Raw genomic sequence first — 26,840 nt, forward strand, 5'->3', positions numbered from 1 at the left:
TAGATGGTTTTTCTTCCAAGATACTCACCATACATATTTCCTTGAGTAGAAACATAACTTTTTGAAAAGTCACTTGTGGCTTGATAAAAGTGGTGACTCCCCCATCATAGGGATCATCTATTTGTTATGCTCACGCAAGACTTAGTATATCACATCCTTACCTGCCACGACGGGATTCATAAGGTATGTAGTACCAAAGTTGAAGAAATATCAAGATGTGGGCTAAATTTATCACAACTGGCCATTTGACCTTAGGGATAAAAAGTGTTTGAAGTATCTTCATTTTTGAGTCAAGACCAAGTACAAATTGAGCCGACTTCAGGCTTTTGAAAAGCACTTAAAGGAAAAAGGGTCATACAAAGTCCAAAGATTGGGTTGATCTAGACCCATACTTATTTGTGCCTTTTGAGGCAACATTCTTGTGTTTGTGTGCTTGCTTTGTTTTCTTGTAAAAGAAAAATCAAAACAAATCAAATCCACAAAAGATCAACAAGCAAAAGAGCAAAAGTATCCAAATATATGACCATTCTTCAAATCTTGAGAAATAAGAATCCTCATCAACACATCAACTTGAAGAAAAGACCATTAAGCTCTAAGGCTTTAATCAAAAGAAGGAAATTCTTCTATCTAAATAAACAAATCTTTGTCTCTCATAGAGCTTTTCAACGTCACATGCGTCTATACCTTCAAGGAAAATCAAACGAATTTGATCAAGAGTCATTAAATCATAGAGCTTTTATGCAATATAGAGCTTTGAGTTATCACAAGAACAAAGGAGGCAAAATCAATCCTGGTTTCTTTCCCCACATTTGCATCACATATAACATAGCCCGGGAAGAACCACCAACTCCTGAACAAGAAGAAGAAGAGTTTGTCCCTTTTGTGACACAAAGCTTTTATTGAAGTTAACAATTTCATCCATTATCTCATTCACACATCATCACTCCATCTTTCAACTCTCAAAACATTAAGAGGTTCTTGTCCTAAAGTTCTCTTTTAGATATTGCTTGAATCAAACACAACAAATCACCTTTTAGATTGTTTCTACATCTAGGATAAGCTCATCCTAAGAGACATATCTACGCAGGTTAAAACTAGTTTATAGTGAATCCTCTCATTACTAGGTAGTTAAGTCTGTAACACATCTCAGATTTCTCTACACCCTATCACATCAAACCTTATCAAACATAACAAGCAATTCAAATAAGAATTTTGGTCACATCTACCTTTAAGTGCTAGAGATCCACATGCAAAACAATTCACCAAACATCAATTTTTCATTTCATCAACAACTCATCATCATTTTCACCCAACTTCAACAAAGACTTGTAAACAAAATGGCTCATACCAGAACATGATCTAGACAACCACAAATTAAAGACAAAGAGGAGGAAAATCTCAATGAATTCCAAGAAGCCCTTTGAGGAAACTCAAATGACAAAAATCCAAGTACTCCTACCCCGGTGACAATAGAAAGGGTACAACACAACCCTCTCTTTAATAGATTGTTTGACAAAATACTCAGGAGCAATGCTGATGCTCACTTTTTAAAACTTGCTCAAGAAGGAGCCAAACTCCCCTCTGACTTTGATCTTGCACAACTAAGACAAGCATCAGAATGACAAAGTCGCAATGAGGAAGAAAGAGGTAGAGATCACATCAAATATAACATTCCTCAAGGTAACCCACCACCACCTCCTCCTCCGAATGACATAGAGATGTTGCGGCAACAAGTTGAAAATCTTGCCCAACAACTTCATAGTGGTGTGAAGACTAATCAATTTTCACTCAATGACATTTGTCCCTATCCTTTTGATAGAAATATTTATATGCCACCTTTTCCATGAGGGTTCGAAACACCCAAGTTCGAAAAGTATAGAGGAAAAGGAGATCCTCATGATCATGTTAGAGAATTCCATTCAGCTTGCCTCAAAGTGGCATACAAGGATACGTACCTCATGCACCTTTTTCCCCAAAGCTTGGGAGGAACAACCACATCATGGTTTTCCCGATTACCAAGTGGCATTAGGACCTTTGAGGAGCTAGTTTAGAAGTTCTTGGCACATTACTCTCATAACATTGAACGTGATATCACCATGGCTGATCTATGTAACACTAAACAAAAACTAGGTGAACTATTCTCAGTCTTTCTGCAACTATGGCATCAAATGTCTAGCAGACGTTCTCTTCAGTTACTTGAATAGGAACTAGTGGAAATTTTTATTTCCAACTTAAATGAAGAAATGGAATTTCACCTTGATGTAAAAGACACCGATTCTTTCAATGACATGATCACCAAAGGCTTGAAATGTGAGCGGGCCCTCATCAAGAAAGGACTTATCAAAATATACAGTGAACCAAAGGATGGCCCTCATCCATGTTTCAATAGTGGCAAACCAAACTTCTGGAACAAAAACAAGAATGTCGTCAATGACGGGGTTGTGGATGCCAAAACTATCAAAAGTGTGCAACCTATAGTCCGATTTGTAGGATAGAATCCCTCACCTAAAACTAACATAGTTGCTCCTCCAAATCAAGGCCGCATCACATCCCAAGATGAACCCAGATAGTGTCAAGCAAAACAAAAGTGAACATACACTCCCTTAGGGGAACCCATCGAAATGGTGTTACAACAGTTGGTTTCTCAAAACCTAGTAACCATACCCAAAACATCAAACTTTGAACCTCAAGTCAAACCTGCATGGTGGAGAGATACTGAACACTGTGATTTTCATCAAGGAAAAGGACGCAAGACAAGCAATTGTCATAGATTAAAAGATCTTATTCAAGATCTTATTGACCGAGGTGATATTGAAATCGAAGGACACGACCCAAAGACAACAAACAATGATCATCTGATGTTCAAAAATCCACTTCCATCACAAGATCAAAGGGGTCCTTCCACTTCCAGGAGAAACATTGATACCACTGATTATACGCAAGTCGCGTATAATTACACTGTGAATCACCTGTACGATGTCAGTGAACAAATTGCAACTATTACCATAAAAAATCCACCCAGTTCCGATTGCAATGTTGTTACATGTCATGACAAGATTACCATAAAAGCAGCTCCACAAGGCACCACATCTATCCCAAAGCAGTATAACCTTGTGGACCAATTAGACAAAATGCCCGCACTAATATCCATCTTAGAGCTATTGTGCCTATCTCCATCTCATAAAACAATCTTGGATCAAGCTCTCCAAGAGGCGTCAGTCCGTGCAAATTTGAACACAGATCAGTTCCAAGCCATGGTTGGAAATCTAAGGTCACACCTTGTCTCACCTTCTCTAAAAGTGACAACACATCCTTCCAACAACCTCATAATGCCTCACTACACATTGAAGGGTTTATCAACCAGCATAGGATCAAGAGAGTCTTGATCGATAATGGATCAGGCCTGAATATCTGTACTCTACAATTAGTCACAGCTTTGGGGTATGCCATTGAATCAGTGGATCCTCGCAAGAAGATCACAATCAAAGCTTATGATGATGCAGAGCGTTCATCCAAGGGAGTTGTTGTACTACCAATCCGAGTGGGCCCTATGGTGAAACACATCATATGTCAAGTTCAGGACCTTCCTCTGCCATACAATTTATTGTTGGGAAGACCTTGGATGCACGCCATGCAAGCCGTTCCATCCACTTACCAACAATGTGTCAAGTTCCCACATAATGGAGTAGAAATCACAATCCTGGGCGATGCAAACCCCTTTGCATATTGTCATAACATAAGTCATCAACCAGAGATTATCGTTCCCAATAATAGAGAAGCCATCTCCTCCATGTCATATGTAAGTCCAGCTTCCCTCTCGAGTTCAAACACTATTATACCCAAGCAAGAGAAGCTCAAGATGAAAATTGCAGAGGAAGGTCCGAGAGAATACAATCTAAGCCAACTCTTTTGTGTTGGACAAATGCCTACTTCTCCTAAAACACATGGCAAACCTCAACAAGTACTTCAAATGGCACTGGTTAAACCAACATGTCCATTAACACCTTTCATCCTTGGAAAGAGTCAAGAAGAGGAAACCAAAGATGAAGACGTAGTAGAATGGATCTATAAGGATCCTATCACTACTGACATTTCGCAAGCTAGGCTTCCCACGGATCAATATGGCAAAGGTCTTTTCATTATGCAAAGAATGGGATATGATGGACAAAGTGCTTTGGGGTATTGTAAACAAGGGTGACATGAGCCGCTACTGCTGGAATTACAACTCAAAGACAATGTAGGCTTAGGCTTTCAAAAGGAGATCTTTACTAAGCTCAGATTCAAAGGGAAACCCAACAAACCACTACATCAACCTACTACAAAGAGGTCGCCTTTGATTATAAAAGCAGCACCCCAGAACATCACAACTATCCCATTGAAGCTAAAGATCCCAGCAAAACCACTCGTAACGCCAGTTGTCCCATCAATCGAACCAACAAAAACACCATTAGCAGTAGCAACTGTATTAGAACCCACAACAGAATCTATGACATCAGTAGTTCCAATAGAAGCAATAGAGTCAACACTACCAATACTCCCCGTATCGGATTCTTTAATCCCCATAATCCTTCTTGCAGCACCGATCATTTCATCTACAAAGGTACATCAACCGATCACACCTGCAGTATTTAACTCAAAGGACATCCCAATACGATACAGTAACTGGTTACTAGAAGGTGACTCAGAAACCGACTCGCATGAGTGGGAATTTGATTCAGTACAACTTAACACTTCAGATGAGGAAGACACATCACTACCTCCACCCCGCAAAGACATCCCTATTTACGGAGAAGCACAAATAAAGACTTCTTGGGTTCCTGAGCTGGAAACTTCTTCCACAAACCCTACGCCGCATCCTACGTCTGATTTTGACTGGGAGAGTACCATCAACGCCCTTCACCACAACGCCTTAACCCTCACTGATACATCTAACAAACTTAACCTAATCGATGAGATAATGCCCATTATCCATCCTAAACTCATCAAATGGAACCAACCTAATCCCCCATGTCTTGACCACTTCCAAAATGATGAGGCAATCATTGACTTCTTGGACTTACAGGATAACATACCAAGCAGGGATCACAAAGCTGGATTTTCCATAGAACTTAATAGCGCCGCATACTTTGGGGTGGATGCCAAACCTTTCAACTGCAAAAATATAACAATAAAACATGGATCTTCCAGTGAAAACCACACTGTGGCACTGTTTGATCCCACAAAAGTAAAAAGAAAGAGCGTATCCAACAGTGAAAACCTCTCTGAGGCACCTGAGGATGAAAGGTTTGACATCCTTCCCTATAGCACACAATAGGAATGATCGACGATTCTCATTGAAGAAACCAAAGAATTCAACGTGGGGACTACTGAAACTCCTCACCACATACATCTGGCATCTCTTTTAACTTCAGAGGAACAACCCAAGTTTGTCGAATTCTTCCAAAAGCGCCAGATCAATTTCGCATGGTCATATGCAAACATGCCTGGTCTTGATCCAGATTTAGTCATGCATCACCTCACAGTAGCAGAAGGAGCCAAACCAATCAAACAGAAGCTTCGTAAGATGCATTCTCAGATTGCAGTCCTAGTCAAAGTAGAACTTAAGAAACTTTTGGATGTTGGTTTCATTAGACCCATTGATTACGCAGATTGGATATCCAACATTGTTCCTGTCAGCAAACCAAAGGGGGGCATCCGCATTTGTACTGACTTCAGAGATCTGAACAAGGCATGTCCTAGGGATGACTTCCCCCTACCAAATATCGACATCATAGTAGACCTAACAGCAGGACATGCCATGCTTTCACTCATGGATGGCTTTTCAGGATACAATCAGATAAAGATTGCACCAGAGGATCAACATAAGACAACCTTCACATGTCCATGGGGCACATACTGCTAGAATGTAATGCCTTTTGGTCTAAAGAATGAAGGCGCGACCTATTAGTGAGCAATGACCACCATCTTCCATGACATGATGCATATTATAATGGAAGATTATGTTGATGACTTACTGGCAAAATCACTTACAAGAGAAGGTCATTTGGACATATTAGAGAGAATCTTTGATAGACTGGAACAATATCATGTTAGACTCAACCCAAAGAAATGTGTCTTTGGAGTAACCTCTGGGAAGCTTCTCGGATACATTGTCTCAAGCAAAGGCATTGAGGTAGATCTAGCAAAGGTCAAAGCAATCATGGACATGCCACCACCAAAGAATACCAGTTAGCTAAGAACATTACAAGGGCGGCTCCAATCCATCCGAAGATTCACTGCACAATTAGCAGATAAGTGTCACCCATTCACACACCTGCTACACAAGAACATCTGCTTTCAGTGGGATACCAGATGCCAGCAAGCATTCCAGATGCTTAAAGATTATCTCATAAATACGCCATTGTTAATCCCACCAGATCCAAGTAGGCCTCTATTACTCTATATTTCAGCAACAAGTACAACATTAGGTGTACTATTGGCACAACACAATGCAAAAGGGAAATAGTGTGCTGTCTACTACATCTCTTGCACACTGGTTGGCTATGAACTCGATTACACACCTATTGAGCGAGCTTGCCTAGCAGTAATCTTGGCAGCCACTAAACTGAGGCACTATTTGTTAACACACAAAGTACAGCTCATCGCAAAGATTGATCCACTCAAGTACTTACTTAGCAAAGTAGCATTGACAGGCCGCTTGGCCAAATGGGTGATGATTCTAAGTGAATTTGACGTTGAGTATGTGGATTGTAAAGCTATCAAAGGACAAGTCATTATAGATCAGTTGGCTGATGCACCCCTCATAGGCAATCATCCCCTCATTTCCAATTTTCCAAATGAAGAGATATTCATGATCACAGAAGCACAATCATGGAAGCTATACTTTGATGGTTCATAGACTAGGCATGGCTCAGGGGCAGGCATTCTGTTTATCACACCTCAAGGTGACAACATCCCGAAATCTTACAGGCTTGCGTTTCCATGCACAAACAACATAGCTGAATATGAGGCTTTGATCACAGGACTCAAGCTAGTAGTAAAATGGAAGTTGCAAGAGATGCAAGTATATGGAGACTCACAACTGGTCATTCGACAAACAACAGATGAATATCAGACCAAGGATGACAAACTCATGCCGTACAAACAAATGGTGGATAGTCTAAAGGCATCATTTACTACTATAACCTTTGAATAGATTCCCAAAGATCAGAATTGAGCTACTGATGCTATGGCTACCATCACATCTCTCCTAGATCTTCCATAGAATTCAACACGCTACAAGTTCTTGGTCGAACAACTTTGGATTCCTGCTTATGATATCCCCAAATCCGAGATGATATGTCACCTTGTCAGTTCCAAATCCCCATGGTATGGTGAGTTCTACACCTATCTCCACGATCACACACTTCCTCCTAACCAATCAAATAACCAACGTAAAACCTTCATTCGCCAAACCACTCGATATACCATTATCGCTGAAAGCCTATACTGACGTAGTCTTGATGGTACTCTCCTTCAATGTTTAGAGCAAGATGAGATAACAAAGGCCTTGGAGGAGGTACATGAAGGAATTTGTGGAACTCATGCAAGCGAACTGCCACTCGCCAAGAAACTCATGCGCACTAGATACTATTGGCCATCCATGGAAAAGGACTCCTACTACTTTGTTAGAAAGTGCAAGAAATGCCAAGTTCATGGAGACCTGATACATGCACCAACACAAGAACTGCAACCAATCACAACACCATGGCCTTTTTGTCAATGGGGCCTTGATCTTGTGGGTAAAATTCATCCATCTTCATCCAATGGCCATAAGTTCATCATTACCGCTACCGAATACTTCACAAAGTGGATCGAAGCTGTTCCACTTACCCAAGTTACCGACAAGCAGATCGCCTCATTTATCCTTAATTACATCATCTGCCAGTATGGTGTACCCATGTCCATCATCACAGATAACAGTCTTCCTTTCAAAAATCAAGATGTCTGTGAACTCTATGAGAAGTTTCACATCCAACACCGCTTTTCCACCCCCTATTGCCCACAAGGCAATGGTCAGGCTGAAGCATCAAATAAAAACATATTGAGAATCCTCAAGAAGATAGTCAATGATGCCGGCCATGACTGGCATGTTCAATTGAATCCAACACTATGGGCATATCGAACTAGTATTCGAACCCCTACAGGTGCAACCCTTACTCACTAGTCTATGGTGCAGAAGCTATCTTACCTATTGAGGTTGAGATACCATCACTACGGGTTTCCTTGCATAGTCTGATAGATGATGAAGCGTACAGAGTATCACGTCTTCAGGACTTAGAACTACTTGATGAAAAATGACAAGCTGCATACAATCACCTCAAAGCCTATCAGTAGCGAATGAGCAGAAGCTATAATCATCGAGTTCGACCTCGTACATTTGAGGTAGGTGATCTTGTTCTTTGGGATAATCCTCGTAACCAACCAAACAGAGAACATTAGGGAAAGTTTGAATCAAATTGGCTGGGTCCATATGTTATCACTGCTGTATTTGGGTCCGGGGCATATCAGTTGGCTACTTCAGAAGGAGAACCGCTAGCAGATCCGATCAACTACATGCACCTCAAAAAGTTTTATACATAAGCTGCACAGAGCGTTAGGCTCCCATATATATCGACAAAAATACCAAAAACATCCAGATAAAGGTCCTGAAGAAACATATAAAAACATAAAAAAGGCATAGAAAAATCATACATCCAAACGGTGAGCAACCACTCCAATGGCACCTTGGGTAAGTGCGATGGTGAAAACTTGGCAAACAGGCACCACTCGTAAAGGCTATGCCTCCATTGTCTTTCAGGCTTGTTGCGATCACATTCATTACACACACATCCATCCACCTAAACCATGGCTTGTTATTTATCTGCAATCAAGAAAGTACTTCATGCATCCGGCATCCCGCTTTTTCATAGTCATATTTAAACCGGGGCCAATGCCCTTAACCTATTGATGGAAGTGGATTCTATATTACTTTTCATTCGTTGAGTTCTTCATTCAAAACTATCTCACAAAATCCAAAAACATTGGAAAACAATCAACAAAATCCGAAAACATTGGAAAACAATCAACAAAACCCAAAAACATTGGAAAACAATCAACAAAATCCAAAAACATTCAAAAACTATCTCACAAAATTCAAAAAACATTGGAAAAACATAAAAAACAAATCAATCAAAAACATGACAACATGTTGAACATACTCATCTGAGTAGATACCAAACAAACATTGTGACATACTCCAAACACATGATCACTTATCAATCAAACCTAACAATCAACATCAAACACGCAAACTGTCTTCACAAGGATGCATCCTTCCTCACCAAAACAAAGACAAGATGACATTTTCTTTGACAAGAAAATTATGTTTGAAGCTATCAAATACTTGGTTGATTTGTGGGTTATTTATATCAGGTTCCTACAACATTGTTTGTGTATCTTCTGCGAATTATTCTGATGAAGTTTTGGGGCATGTACTAATGGTGTCTACATGGGAAGTTCACTAAGCTACGTGATCATAGGCAAAATATAGTCATAGATCACTACAGCTTGCTGATTACAACAAATACCTCGACCATATGAGCACGAACCATTACCAAGGATCCATATTCTTTATTCTTTATATATGCTGTTTGTTTGCAGCTACGAATGCTCTTTCTTTGGTTTCTCCTACCTCGTCCAACTGGATAAAGGTTTTATCTCTTATTACGGTATGCACTTGTCTTAGGATATGATCAACCCAAGATCAAGGAGGACGATCCAAGTCATGCAGGAAAGGAGATAATCCTTGTCTGTTCTGCAAGCAATACTCTGGTCAACTTGACCCATTATATCAAGTTGTTTGTATTAACTTGCTATATCAAATCCATGTAAGGAATACTCAGGTCATCTTGAATCATTTATGTCAAGTTGCTTGTATTTTCTTACAACATTTTAAAGCTCAATGATGAAAATAGAGCACTATGGATCGTCATCTCATCTCATCTGTTTATATATTGTATTTCATTTTATATATTGTATTTCATTGCATATCGCCCATCCATTTACTCATTCACATGCGTGATTTTATATGCAAATGAGGACAAAGTTAATATGAGTAGTTATGTGAAAATTAAGCTGGTCTTGGATACAATTGCGACAGAGTGCTCTGATACATCATCAGTGCATCATACAAAGTCTAAAAAAGCCTTGCATTCATCTATCCTGATCATATCATCATCATTACATTTAGTTGCATTTGCATTAAGTACATTTCATATCATTTTAGTTGTTTACAATACATATAGTTCATTATCATTTATTAACATTAGTCTGCTTAGATCATTTCATCATTGCATACTCATAATGTTTAGATTCATTCCTATGATCAAATTGTCCTTGATTTTATTAACCATTACTATGCATTCATTTAGTATCAGTTACCAATCATCATTTATCATCATTTATCATTTATCATTGCATACATTTATTTATCTATCCATTAGTTAAAAAGTGCATTCATTCATCCATTTTAGTGTCTTATTCATACTCATTTTATTTTTCCCTTAGGATTCATTTCGATTGCATTTATTATCCCCTTTAAAATTGCATTAAGGTGCAATTATTAAACCATGAGTTGCATTATCATTTTACTTCATCATATTTGGGCATTTAGAATCATAAAACCATTTGTTTCAAACATTAGTTCATACATTATAACATATGCATTCATTTAGAAATCATCATTTAAACATTTGTACTTTACATTTGTTTATCCCTGTTACATTCATCTAACAAACCACATAGATGCATATCCATAAAAAGAATCATTCATTCCAAGCATTGCATTAACATCATTGCATATCATTATCTCATCCTTATATTAATATAAAGTACAAGATACTATCTATATCATTATATCATTATGCATACATCATCATCATGGCATTACATACATAAAGCAATACATCAAACAAATCATGCACATATAACCCTACATTCACATGTTAGTATCCAACATCATACAACATGCATATAGACATCATGTAAGAGTAAAACATCATAAAGCATGCATATAGGAATCACCTCATAAAACACATACATATATCAAGTACAAGTATCCATCTAAGCATAACTCATAAGATCATCATCTTGCATAGCATCCATACATATCAAACATGCATATCATAAACCAAAAATGGGATCTCCTCATATATATATATGATCTCATGTATCAGAGTACAATGAAGTCCAAAAATTGGCTACCAAGAGCCATCCAAGATCCAGTCCAAAATGACAAATATAAATACATGCATGCAAAATGTTCTCTCAGATGCCACTCTGACTAGATGCTACACCACTCTCTCCACCTGCTCCCCCACTAGTCCTTGCATCATTCGATCTATCTCTCCATGGAGGACCCATCAAACCACCACTAACTCCAGCACCACCTGACCTATCTCTCTGTAGAGGACGCATCACACCCCCACTGCTCTGCACCCTCTGAGATCGCTCTGATCTGGCCTGCCGCATTTGTGAATAGCTCAGTTCCCGTCGACTAGATGGTACCTCCTGCTCATATAGGCCCCGCCAATACTCTATCTCAGCCTGTGCTCACCGGATCTCCCTCATCACCTCCCCAGTAGGACCCTGTGCTCCTACTCCAACCCGAACTCTCTCCTGCAACTCTGCCAATCTCTTCACGACCTAATCTCTCTCCTACAAAACTATAGTCAACTCTGACTCCTGTGCAAATAGATGCACATCTCTGGCTGCAACCTTCGCCTCCAGATCCTCTACCTGTGTCTCGACTGCTGTAAGTTGAGTCTGCAAATGTAATATCATGTGATCCCACAGATCTCCAGTGGCTCCCTCCCCTATATCCATAGGTGCATCACCTGTAGCTCCCTCTCCAGTGGCTCCCTACCCTCTATCCATCGGTATCTCCCTCTCCATACCTCGGCCACCTAATCTAACTCCTCCCTGTATCAAATGAACTTGTGATATCCGCAGTGGCAACTCGCCTCTCCCTCTCCGCTGGACTCGACCACCTAAGCCACCTCCTCCACCACCTCCACCACCTCCACCATCCCCACCTCCACCTCCTCCTCCTCCCCTTCCTCCATCACCATCATCCCCTCTCCCCCATCCACCTACTATCGATCCTTGACCTCCTCTCCTCCTCTATCTCCGTCCCCTATCCTCCTCAAAATCAGGAATCGGCTCCACCGGATCTGATATCTGAAGTATCGGATGAGCCGCCATATATAGCGTATACTCCTCCGATACCCCTGCATCTACTACCTTTAGCCGTATATCCCATGGCTTCGCTTGTAACATCCGAAACTCCACTAATGCCTGATCATAATGAAGTACTAGCCCCGATGCATATCTCTCTCGGACCACTCTAGCATACTCTCCTGATCCCCTCGACAATCCCTGCCGACGTCCAAACTGTGTCATCACTCTGCCCGACACCTATCTCTCTACAACATAGCATGTCCTCCCAATGAGGAATGGGGTCATAAATGCATATGGTAATGCCTCCACGTCATCCTCCTAGGGCTCACACTCAATGTAGGGTCTCCAATTCACTGCATCCATATCATCTAGCGCCCGCTGCCACCACTCTAACTTTCCCAGGTGGGGCTGACTCATCATACCGCTATACATGAAAACATAGGGCTGGTTGACTGCTCGGAATCTTAGACTCACTGGTCGAGTCACTGGTAAGTGCTCCCATGCCCATATATGCAGCAGTGTCACTCCCATTGCCAATGAGCCCCTCCCGTGGTATACCACCTCATGCAGCTCCTGATATAGGTGCGCTAACATGCACGACCCCCAGGAAAATCGGGTCCCCTTTGTCATCATCTGCTCTATCACCTACCTCCAACCAATGGCCAGACCATGTGATCATCTATCAGGACATAGTAGCCCTCCCATGATCCCAGACAAAACTACTGGTAATGACTCGTACAATGCCGCGATATCCTCCCAGGTTATGGAACCGTCATCAATATACACATCCTCATCGAAGAATCTCTGCACCGCTAGAGTCGTCCATGATCTATCATATGTGACCAGCTCCCCCCGAATGGGAATATGCAGGATGTGCCACACATCCTCCAGTGTCACCGTCATCCCCCCCTGCACTAAGTGAAACGTGCACGTCTCACTGTGCCAGCGCTCTGCCAAGGCTGTAAGCAAATCATGATTCATCCGAATCACGGGCATATACATCACATCATACAGTCCAGTCGCTGCAATGCAATCCACCTCGGCCTCTGTTAGCCGATCGCGTAGCCCCTGTGTAGCCGGATGTATCTTGGGCAACTGTAAGATGTGTAGATCCTCCTGCACACGTACATCATCAATCATCATCAGTTGTTTTGTTTCAAACTTTCTTAAAGTTTAAACCTAGACTATCAACAGATACTTTGATCAAGTATCTTCGGGTCTCAATAGGTAAGCAATCATGGCACACCTAGACTTCAACAGACATTTATCCTAATGACCTAAGTCTCATCAAGGCTGCTATGGTTCAAAACAACTCTCACTTCACATCCCTATCCATCCATCATTGGCATCGGGAGATTTTTGTTCACACAAACTAGGGCATCTATTCTCCTAAACAAAAGCGCTATCTTGCAAACAAAAGCGCTACTTTCCAAACAATAGCGCTCAAACCTCTATACAATAGCGCTACTACTTTCAATAGCGCTCAAACCTCTATACAATAGCGCTACTACTAACAATAGCGCTCAAACAACAACACAATAGTGCCATTGTGGCATAAAAACGCTAATTCATTGGACAAAAGCGCCAAAACATAGTTTCAACGCTATTGTCTCGACTCAACTTGGACTCAGCAAAAAACATATCAAAACTGCATAAAATTAAAAATTTCAAATTTGCCTACCACTGGTCTGTAGTCATCTGGCCGCTGGAATTGTCGGACTCACTCAAATCGGTGCTCTGCTACTGGTACCGACATCCCGACTGCTGCTTACTCCTCCAAAAGGTCACTATTAGAGCTCAAATTTCACAATGGTCGCGGTTACAAATGAGCCTATTTTCACCCCTTTCTCCCCATATAAACCCTTCGCTATAACCCCTAATTTTTCCCCGCTCACCGCCGTGGTCCTCGTAAACTTCCCGAGCCTCCCATTTCTCCATTTTATCTCTGATTTCTTCTATTTTTCACCCGCATTGCTAAAATCTTCTGTTCTCCCACCCTATCATTTTTCATTCTTTTTCAAGAGATCGCTCGATTTTTCAAAATTTTTCAGCCCATCTCTCGAGGGGGCATACCACCCATTAAATTAATATTTTATGGGGCCTTTCTTCACACCTATTTTTCTTTCTTTGAAACAACGCGATAAACCGCACCGTCTCAAAGAGGGGCAAATGTAGTCACATAAATCTGTCCAAATTAATTATATGAATATTCCCTATTTATTTGATTAAAAATCCACTAAGTCATCAATTAATTCATCTTCAAAACATTCTCCTATTAATTAAATAAATTATTCAATTTATTTTAATTAATTCATTATACCAAATTCACAAATCAATTAAATAAATAAATCTTATTTATTCAATTTAAATCCCCCTTTTCATCTTTTAAATAAATTAAATTAAACATTTATTTAAATCATTTATCCCTCCCACTTGCATTTTCCTACAAATGCAACTTGCACCTATTTATTGAAATAAATGAATTTTATTTTAATAAAATCCTATTTTCCCTCACCCACCAAATCCACTTGCAATCCTAAACCCCCTTCTAGATTCTTCTAACCCCTTCCTAATTAACCTAATCCATCCCCTAATTATTGTCACATTCCTAAACAACTTGGAGTCACTTCTCAAAGACTTCAAAGTCTTTGAAAAACATTTAATGCTTTGTGTGTTCAACAATTTAACTTCTAAAGTCTTCTAAACCACTTATGGCTCTTACATAACCATTTATGGTTATTTCAACTTGCACTCATGTGTCTCCTCAAACATTTATTGCTTTGACCATGGTTATCCCTTTTGCCTTTGCACAAGAGTTTATCCATTGGATAAAAACTTTATTCTTTGAATAAAGAATTTATTCACTCAACTTAACCTTGACCTTAACCCCCAAGTTGACTTCTAGGTCATGTCAAACATTTAATGCTTATTCCCTCTCCTCTCAACCTATCTCATATTGACACTTGTCATCCTGGGATTGGGTTGAAAGCCCTCACATGGATTGAATATCATTCAATCCTGATCCTTGTTGAGATTACTCAATCTTAACCATCAATTGCTCCATTTTTCCTATAAATAGAGCTCATTTCTTCATAATCCAGATCCTGAAAACTTGTATGCATCTAAGTTATAGAGAATTTTAGAGAGCATTTAGCATAAATCACTAATATCTTGTCACTTTGGTTTAAAATAAATCATTTTAATATCAATAGCATCTAGTATTAGCTTTTTATTCATATTTAGAGCAAATACTTCAATCTCAAACCTCCATAAGCATCCATAGTGCAAAAAGTTGTTGAGAGCTACACTAGTTTGGAACTTGGAGAGGAGAGGAACAAGGGAGAAGGAGCTAAGAGCATGTTAGGAGGCATTTGGAGATGCCTCATCATATTTACTTTCCTAGTTAAATATTCTCTCATGCTTTTGGTATCTCTTTTGATATGCTTGCTTAGGATAGTTTTTAATTGGTGATTTCTAACACTAACATCTAATAATTGTTTCTTGTCTTGTGTTTGTTTATCCTAACCTTGTCCTTTTTGCAGAGCATCACCACCTATTGAAGGAAAACCATTGATTCTTTACATATCAACTACAAGTATAACACTAGGAGATTTACTTGAATAACATGACTATGATGGAAAAGAGTGAGCTAATACATTAGTCGTCCTTTAGTAGTGTATGAACTTAATTACACTCCTACTGAGAGTTCAAGTCTTTCCATGTTGTTTTCCTCACAAAAATTTTTAGACCACAAACTTAGTGATCAGACAAAGCTCATACCTATGATTGACCTTCTAGAATACTTACTTAACAAAGTTACTCTTGTAGATTGACTTGAAAAATGGATTATGATCCTCAATGATTTCAACATTGAATATTTGGAAAGAAAGGACATGAAAGGACAAGCTATAGCAGGTAAACTTGTAGATGTGCCCATTGCTGATAATCATCCATTGGTTTTATAGTTTCAAGATGAATACATGGAGACTTGATAAATGTGCTTGCTCGAGAATTACAATAGAGAGCTACACCTTGGCCCTTTTGTCAATGTGACTCAACCTTGTGGGTAAGATCCATCTTCCATCCAATAGCCACAAATTCATCATCATCAACACCGAGTATTTTATAAAGTGGATTGAGGTCATCCCCTTCACACATGTTACCCCAAAAAAAGCCACATTAATCCTTAATTATATTATTTTTCGATATTGTGTTCCCATTGCCATTGCCAGATATAATGAGCATGGCTTTAAAAATCAAGACGTTCATGAACTCTATGAGAAATTTCATATCCAAAATTAATTTTTCACTCCATTTTATCCCCAAGGTAACATTCAAGCTAAGGCCTCTAATAAACCATCCTAAAAATATTTAAGAAGATGTTTAATGGGGTTGGTCGTGACTAGAACATTTGACTCAACCCCATTTTTTGGCATACTGCCCTAGTGTCTACACTCTACAAGGACTACACCATATTCCCTTATCTTTGAATATGAATCTATCCTACCCATTGAGGCCAAGTTCTCATCTTTATGACCCTCCCTATGTAATCTTATTATTGATGAGGAAGATGGAGTTTTCCAACTTTAGGACTTGGAGTTATTGAATCATCAAAGACAAGTTGATATTAACCATGTATGAACCTATCAACAATGCATGTCAAAAAGATTCAATCACAAAGTTCATCCATGAGTATTTGAGATTGGTGGCCTTGTTCTTAAGGAAAATTCAAGGAATCAACAAGATATAGAGAAAAAGGGCAAGTTTCAATCTAACTAGTTAGGTCAATACACTATTACAATAGTCTATGTATCTAGTGCATATTGATTGGTTGCTCTCAAAGGTGAACCATTGATAGATCTTATCAACAACATGCACCTTCATAAATTTTATACCTATCCCTTTAGAGTAACCTATATCATGTCAAAAATAAATTAAAAAAAATCAAATATACAAAATAAAATTAAAAAAAAGTACCGAGAAATAATTCATCATATGCTAAAAACCACTTTGGTGGTTCCCTAGATAAGTACCATAGTAAAACCGCAGCAACAAGTTCCAATGTGTAATGACTTTGCTCCTTCCTCCTTCAAGATTCTAGTTGATCATTCCCTTCTTCATCCATAGTAAATCTTTCGTCCCATACCATAATAAAATCAACCATCCCTGACACATTGGCTTGTTATAGTTTTACACTTTTGCATCAACACTCCATGGTTCCATAATACAACCATTCATTCCTTCTTCATCCAAAATAAATAAGTCCTATCCCTAACTTGTGGCATCTCTCTTCAACCTAGTTCTATGTATGCCAAAATGTGAGTTTCAAAGAGCATAAACAATGATGAAAATATCAAAAAATCACAAATCAACAAAACATCAAGATTGGACAAAAAAGAAGGAAAAATAACACAAAACAAAGAGACAAATAGGAATCCAAATTATATAAAACCTTCCTTTGTTGCGATGATGTGTCCTTTGATTCTCGGTTGAATGTGTGCTCACAAATTTGACAACATAACGGTATGAAGCTCAATTTTTTTTTCAAGATTGCTTGCTTTTGATTGTAAGAGCACTCAAGATTCTAGTGCATAATGGATTGATTGAATGAGAATGAGAGAATGTTTTGGTCAAGTGTAGGAGTTTTGGAATGAAAGGCTAGGATCAAAAGTTGAGATCCAAGGGTGGAGATGGCTTGAGGTCCTCACACTCAATGTAGAGTTGACAAGTGTCAACTTGTGAGGAGGTGAGAGGACTAGGTAGTTGGAGAAAGAGTGTAAGGAAGATTTGCCACAAAGGCATTTCTTGTACTCACACTTCAAGGTACTTGGGGGAGAGGAATAAAGGAATTTCCTATTCCTTGGGGAGGATAAAGGTGTAAGGAATGGTACTCAAGTTGACTATGGGAAGATAATTCTTGTGATTAGGAATGTGCACATGATTAAGGGGAATGATTATGAAGATAATCATGGATTAGAAGGTAAGTGGGAAATGTAAGAGGATGTGATGGGTGGAGAGAGTATGAGTGGAGGGAATTAAAAATTCCATTTTAATTCCAAGTGGAGTAAGGGATTAAATTAAATAAATAAGAAGGTTTATTTAATTTAATGGGGGATTATGAATCATATTAATTCACCTTGGAAGAGAAGTGGAAAAGGGAAAAGTAAATTTAATAAATACAAGATTTATTTAATAAGGCTAGATCAAAAGGTTAGGTAGCCAAATTAATTAAATTGATTTGGCTAAGGCTATAGAGGAAAAGTTAAATGTAATTAAATAAATAAATTATTTAATTAGTGACCAAGATTGCGATAAGAGGGAATTTAAGAATTAACTTGATCAAATGATAATAATTAAATTTAGGTGTCTACTTTTTGCCCCTCTTTGAGATGATGTTAGAATAACATCATTTTGAAGAAAATATAAGACACCACTGACAAGAAGGCATGCCCAAGACAGAAGGAGCACGAGAAGCGATTAGATGAGATGGATGCCCCCTTAAGAGGGTAGATGGGAAGAGAGAGAAGGGGCCCGGGTGATGTCTTGAAAGAAAAAGGGGACAAAAAAAGGAAAAGGCAGACAAAGGGAAAAATGAAAAGGTTTTGAAAGGGATAAGTGGAAGACATAAGAAGCAAGAGGAGGAAAAAATATTAAGTGGAGTGTGAACGAGATGAAAAATTGAGCCCTTGAGAGGAAATGGGGAGCAAATTAGGGTTATGGTTTTCCTATATAAGGAAAAATTCAAAAAATTAACCCTCATATGCACTCTTAATTAAGAAAATTAGAGATAATTAGAGAGAAAAAGAGCACGAGAAAAAATGACTGCATCAGAAAGACCGAGGTACCAGGCGGGCATTGTGAGGAGCATAGCGAGATGACTGCAACTAGTTCCCAAGGTATGTAAGACGATACCCTACTTGTACCTTTATTTTGATGCATTTAATACCTAGAATAGGTAAAATTCTGGCGAAATCATTAGATCATGTCTGGCAAATTCATGTGCGAGTTGGCATATTCATGCATAGATTGATGAATAGACAAGTTCACCAGTCTCACAATAGGGAAGGTGGGATGGGTGGATATGCCCAGGAAATGGTGGATTAAACTAATCCCTTGGAAGGGGTGGGCAAGAAGTGGTGTATGCATCCCTAAAGGGGTGGATATATAAGAGGAACCCGCCATAAGGGCTAGGGATAAAGTGGTGAATATGTCTCGAAAGGGTCAGATCTGCAAAAGAAATCTGTCAGTTGGGCAAAAGATACATGGGCAGATACGTGTATTCACCAATGTACAAAAGGGACTGGGAATAAATAGGTGGGATTGGAGAATCTGTTGGAAAATAGGGAAGGAAACAGTGGATTCACATATCTGTTGGGATAAATGAGCATATGGAAACAATGGATTGGTGGATACGCATATCTGCCAGTTAGGGTTAAAGGGAAAAGAGGTAAAATGGCTAGATACATGGGTAAAATAGTGGATGCAATCTATGAAAGAGAAGATTCACCAAATAGATCAATAGATTTGCTTGATTTGGGAAGAGAAAAAAATATTTTTTGGTAGGTAAGATGAAGATTGATGAGTGGTTGTGGTGATGTAGCGGAGCATAGTTGCACTGTACATATGAAAGCAGAGGTTTGCAATACTAAGGCTTGTAAAGGATGGCAAGTGGGAGTTATTGGACCAGATTGGTCTAGGATATCTAGCGCGAGTGCCCCAAATTAGGACACATACAACCATGTTGACCACATTGGTGGAGAGATGGAGGTCTGAGATGATCACCTTCCATCTATCGATATGAGAGGTGACAATGTTGACCGAGAATATTGTAGCATCATAAAATTCCAACCCTTGCAATTTTGACCGCATTTTAGGCCCTCACCTTTGTGACTGCATTCCCTGTTAGACACAATGCGCCACTAAGTGGGGGGTGAATTAGTGGTTCTCAAACTTTTCCCTTTAACTATCCTTATGTGAGTATACCAATTAATAGATCTAACTGAATGCATACTTACCGGTTAGTGAGGAGACTAAACACAAATGCATTCACACAAGAGGGACATCACATAACACCAACATATACGAGGAAAACCCAAGACGGAAAAAACCTCGGTGAGAAATGCTGCTCAAGACTACTGCTCCAATCCAGCTTCACAATAAAAATCTGATTACATTGTTTAGTGCACCAACCCTTGATTTAGGGCACCAACCCCTGATTTAGGGTGCCAACCCAAGGAGCTACAACCCCTGCAGCGAGCTACAACTTAGTGAATACAAAAATATAATCATTTACAAATTAATAACCTTGCTATAAATGGATTTTGTAACTCTTTTGCAAATCTCATTGCTGGATCTTATATCTAGTTAACTGCTGGTTCTCTCCCACTCACTACTACAATCTTATCTCTTGCTGCAACCTTATTGGTTCAACCCCTTCTCCTTCTCTACCAGTTCTCTCTCTGTCTCTGTCGGTACTCTTCTTGCCTACTTTGCATTCTTCTACAACTCTTCTCTATCAGTTTGGTCACCATCGACATACTTCTCTCATAGACTCACTTGCAGACTACCGATTCCTTACCGTTGCCCGTTGATCCTCTCAACTTGATTCTCACTCTTACACACACATTCTCTTTTTAGATACTCATTGAGTACTTGATTGATTTTCTCTTCCTTAGATAGAAACACTATCCTCTTTAGCAACAACCTTCAATTATTTTGGCTTGCTTATTTATAACCCAGTTTTCCCACCAAAAGCCAATTCAAATCGCACGCGGTTAGGGTTTCCTCATCAACCTCAAGGCAAACCAAATCCAATCATATCATGTTCGATCTGATCACCCAGACAACTATCTGCACATCACTGCCATTAACATGTCTTGCAATAAACATTTGCTATGTTTAACAACCACAGACAATTAGTCGGTGAGACACAAGATTAATCACCATTAATGGTTCTGCAAATTTCATGATCACCAAACTCATTCTGCATCTGGGCACTCTACATCGATTGATGCATCTCATTGATCATATCTGGTCGACCTTCCTTGAGCTGGACACCTCTGCAACACATCCCATAATTTATGGGGTCTACCATTAATATCAACCAACTCTGCAACAACCTCGTCGGTGCACACTCCATCTACCGCTGCATGCAAGTCCGCGACCTTGACTCCATGTGGCACCTTTGTCGACCAACTGCTAGCTTGGACCTTTTTGTCAATTGAAACAAGATAACCCACTAAACACTCAACTGGTTCTTCTTTTTTGCTGGTTCACTAACCCTACCGGTATCTCACACTTTACCGGTTAACTTTCATGTCTGCTCTTTGCTGAACTGCTGGTCAAACACCTTAACCAGTTGCCAGATATTTCTATCCATAGCATGCTCATTCTCATCAGGTAGAAGCACATCTCTTAGTCTCTTTTCTTCCTTACCGTTTCTCATGCTTACTGGTAGCCATCCTGATGACACAATGTCATCAACCTTCAGTGGTTTCTATTTAAGGCATTTGCTTGCCAGTTTCATTCTCTATTTTCAGTTGCTCCACTTTGCCTTCTTCAACATCAGATTGAATATCATCTCAGCCGGTTTGTCAAGTTGACAAAATCATCAATTCTTTGCTCTTCCTTTTCTATTCCGGTGGCATAACATGCCTTCTATGTCGGTCCAGTGCATATTCCTTATTTTGTGCACATGAGGCATTCCTTTGATTCACCAGTAGATCCAGTGTGACCCTTCAAACACCTACCTTTACCTCTTCTTCCTTATCTCATAGAACTATGATACACACTATGCTCAATAGGAGATAAGTTCCACTTACCGACGGTTCATCTTGTCATCTGCATCTTGCAATGCACTCATGTGGCTTCCCTGTTTGTGCAACATATCTTCAAACAGACACATGTGATCCAGTGTGGGCACATTCATTTTCAATCACCTCTTCACATGGTGACTGCATCTCTATCCGGTGGGAGTCCTGCTGTTTTGCATCCACACAACATACCAGTGACCTGTTCATCCTTCTTCTCTGGTGTTGATGTGATTTAGGTAACATTCAACCTCTTCATCACAAACAACATCCAAGCATCCTACTCATTGTCAACACATCGCTTACCAGTTGACACACTCTTCTTACCGGTAACCTATCCATTTCATCCACACAAGTCAAACACTAACTTGTGTACCAGTGACTCCAGTGGTCATTCATCTGAATGACATTCTCTCCCTTACATTACCGGTATTCTACAACACAAGGTGATATCAGAGATATCTCTTCCTGTACTCATCCATGACAATGTTGCACATACATCTCTTATACCGATAGTCATCCTATACCGGTTGACATCAATGACAACACAATGCTAACAATCCCCCCCTTTGGCATTGATTTCAACTCATGTAGTATTCGACATACTACATAGTCTTTCTCCTCCTTTGTGTGATCCAAATCTTCGCCTTTGTATAATCCTCAGATTCTCACACATGTAGTATGCGGTATACTACAAAATCTTTCTCCCCCTTTGACAACAATGACACTAGTACATTCAGAGCGGATTTCTGACGACCGTTTGTCAGATTTTTGATGAATTTTTGTCGAAGTGTCGACAAAATCCATCGTTGAAAACTTGGCATCGGATTGGTTGACGATGCCATGCTCATTGGAAATTCGACAATCCAATGGACTCTACCGACGGTCAAAGAAGTCGTCGGTCGAAAGCTTGGTATTCATCGTAATTCTGATGATGATCATTTTTATAAAAAAAATAAATATAAAAGAGCCATCGAAGGAAGGAAGTTCTTTCAATTTGTTTTAAATCCTAAGGGGTTTAGGGTTTAGGTTTTAAGTCGCTTCAATACCTGAGAAAAGCCCTTTTGGTTTCTAATTTGGCGTTACTGTATTCACTTAAGCGATGGGTCCATTTATCATAAAAGTTTTCTCCCCTTGTCATTTACCTAGGCGGTCCCTTTAAATATTTTATTCTTGTTCGCTTTTAATCTGCCTTTTCTAATGTCTATCGGGCCTTACAAGTATCATGCGATTTTATGTTGATCTGACGGTCCGCATTGATTCGCGACCAAAAAGTGCTTGAAACTTAGTTTCCGCGAAGTAGCGAAAGGTGAAGGTGGACTCGACATATAGGTTTGGACCAAAGCTAAACACCGATCAAGTTTCATCTGATCGAACAGACAACGTGGTTTCGTGAGATCAAGCTGAACATGTTTTAACCTTCGTGAAGTGGTGAAAGGGTTTGGTGGGTCCCAAAGATAAGTTGTCTTCTTTGGTTAAAGAATGATCGGGTTGGAAAAAGATCAATGGCTTCTCGTTGTTTCATGGCCGGGAGATGCACGAGCTATACCTTCAGCGAAATAGTGAAAAGGTGGAGGGTCCCGCTAAGAGTGGTAGTAAATGTGGTAACCCCAGTTGGCGATGACATGGTGGTGACAAGGCACTCAGTTGGTGGTATGCAGTGGGTCCGATCAAGGTTGTCATAAAAAGAGTAAACAACGAGCAAGTTCTTGATATCTAACGGCTCATGTGAATTCATGAAGATAAGATGCTAGCAAGTTAGTAATTGCAAAGTAGCAAAAAGGCCGATGGGCCTAAGGGACAGGCATGGCATGAAGTTAAAAGTAGATTGGGTCTGTTTTGATCTAACGGTTCTCATGGTTTCGTGTCTGCAAGCCAAACAAAGAATAATGTTCACGAAGTTGCGAAAGACAGGTGGAAATCACACGGAGGAGTGACGTGGTATAACAACTACCGCTTTTTGTAGAGCTTGGAAAAAAATCAATGGCTTCTCATTGTTTCGTGGTCGAGAGATGCACGAGCTATACCTTCAGCGAAATAGCAAAAAGGTGGAGGGTCCCGCTAAGAGTGGTAGTAAATGAGGTAACCCCAGTTGGCGATGACATGGTGGTGACAAGGCACTCAATTGGCGGTATGCAGTGGGTCTGGGCAAGGTTGTCATAAAAAGAGTAAACAACGAGCAATTCTTGAGATCTAACGGCTCACGTGAATTCACGAAGATAAGATGCTAGCAAGTTAGTAATTGTGAAGTAGCGAAAAGGCCGATGGGCCCAAGGGACAGCCATGGCATGAAGTTAAAAGCAGATCAAGTCTATTTTGATCCAACGGTTCTCGTGGTTTCATGGCTGCAAGCCAAATGAAGAATAATGTTCACGAAGTCGCGAAAGACAGGTGGAAATCACACGGAGGAGTGACATGGCATAATAGCTGCCGCTTTTTGTAGAGCTTGGAAAAAGATCAATGGCTTCTCGTTGTTTTGTGGTCGGGAGATGCACGAGCTATACCTTCAGCAAAATAGTGAAAAGGTGGAGGGTCCCGCTAAGAGTGGTAGTAAATGTGGTAACCCCAGTTGGCGATGACATGGTGGTGACAAGGCACTCAGTTGGCGGTATGCAGTGGGTCTGGGCAAGGTTGTCATAAAAAGAGTAAACAACGAGCAAGTTCTTGAGATCTAATGGCTCGCGTGAATTCGCAAAGATAAGATGCTAGCAAGTTAGTCATTGCAAAGTAGCAAAAAGGCCGATGGGCCCAAGGGACAGGCATGTCATGAAGTTAAAAGCAGATCAGGTCTGTTTTGATCTAACGGTTCTCGTGGTTTCGTGGCTACAAGCCAAATGAAGAATAATGTTTGTGAAGTTGCAAAAGACAGGTGGAAATCACACGGAGGAGTGACGTGACACATGGTTTAAAAAAGTGGTTGAGGGCCCGCCTAGGTTTAACCGACAGTTATGTGGGAATAGTAAAAGGGAACACGTGGCGGATTAAGGGTAGAACCAAAAGGAGTTTCCAGGGCTAATGGCCAATTGCCATGTGGCATTTATTAACCAGATAACAAGTGGGGTAAGTAATTCCTGGATAAAGGGCCCAATTAAAAGGCATTCGTCTCAAGATTGATCAAACGCTTCTCGTTGTTTTGTGACCCGAAGATGCTCGTAGCTTAACCTCAGCGAAATGGCAAAAACCATTAGCTATCAAGATGAGGCACATTTAGTTAAAAGGATTGATGGTCCCGGTTGGAGTTAAAGGCCAGGTGATTTGAGTTTGATCTAACGCTTGGCGCGGCCTCGCGAAGGAAAAGTGCACGACTGTTAAACTCCACGAAGTGGTGAAAAAGAGGTAGGGCTCGACACTAAAGCAAAGAGATTAAATAGAGATAAAGGCGAAAAGGAGGTAGGGCCCGACACTAAAGCAAAGAGATTAAATAGAGATAAAGGCGATGTAAGTTCTCGAGATCCAATGGCCAACATTGTTTCACGAAAGAAAAGAGCATGGGTTTTATGTTCTGCGAAGTAGCGAAAGAGTGAAATAGAGGAAAGACTTAGAGAAATTATGACCCATTGGAGCCAGTTTTGAATTCGAATTGGCGAATTTAATTATGAAAAGAAAGCCGAAGCATGAGGAGTTAATTTCTAAAAACTAAAATGCCAACTTGCCCTTTTCAGTTCGCATCAACTTGATTGCTAAGTATTGTTTCATCGAAGTTTGTTGCAGAGCGAATTGTTGCAGAGCGATTTTCTTCACGCAAATAATGAGGTTTCTTGTGCTTTTCTTGATAACTCTTGGTTTGTTCTCAAATACTACTGTGTGAATTACTTCATTAGAGGTCTGTGCTAGCTTCTAGTGGTATAATTGTTTGACCAGAATGGCACCCAGAAGAGAATTTACAGGGAAAATGAATTACCAGGACCGAAATATTTGTGATGATTTTTTAGAGCAATTAACCATGTCCACCAATACTAGGGCTAAGGCCAAAGGGCTAGTACATAAGAACCCTCTTCTAAAAATTGGAGATGGCCTTTATGATAAGGGTAATTGGTTGAGGGACCCTGAAATAGGATTGTCAGGCTTAGGACTCTTCAAAGTCAGTTTTGGGCAGAGGAATTCCCCAGCTCCTTTGAATGGCATATGGGAGTAGGATGTAGGAAAGCTTGTGGTCCCAGGTGTTTTTATGGATGTAGATCTGTTAGCCCTGATTGCACAGAATTATGACTTTATGGCAAGATGCATTAGGAACATAAAGGGATCAGTCTTGATTGAGATAAATGAAGATGAATTCAGGAAAGTGTTTAAACTCAATGAGTCCTCCAATTTGTTAGAACCTATTGACTTTGAGTCGTTAGCCCAGGTTTACAACACACAAAGGGATCATCTTAGAAGTGGACCATTGAAAGAATTCTTTGTAAAGATAGGGGGGTTAACAATTGTAGGCCCTAATGCAATGGAAGCATTCTCTCTCAACGTATTCACTCTGAGAGCTAAGGGTATGTATTGGGCATTATGCCAGATTTTTGGAGAGGATGCTGAAAAGAATATGCCAACCCATTATATGTTAATGATTGCACAAATTCTAAACCCCTCCCTAGCAATAACATTTGATTATGCCTCATACCTTGCTAATGCAATTCATAAAGGGCTAGTAGGAATAAAAAATGGTAAGGTGGATAGGCCATTTGGATGGTACTCCATGTTAATGCATATGTTTCTGTTCAAAGGGGCTGATTATTTTGGAAAGGAGATGGACCTGATTAAGGTCAAGGATAAAGAGGAGATGCC

The sequence above is a fragment of the Cryptomeria japonica genome, chromosome 5 (genome assembly GCF_030272615.1).
Source record: "Cryptomeria japonica chromosome 5, Sugi_1.0, whole genome shotgun sequence".
NCBI lineage: Eukaryota > Viridiplantae > Streptophyta > Pinopsida > Cupressales > Cupressaceae > Cryptomeria > Cryptomeria japonica.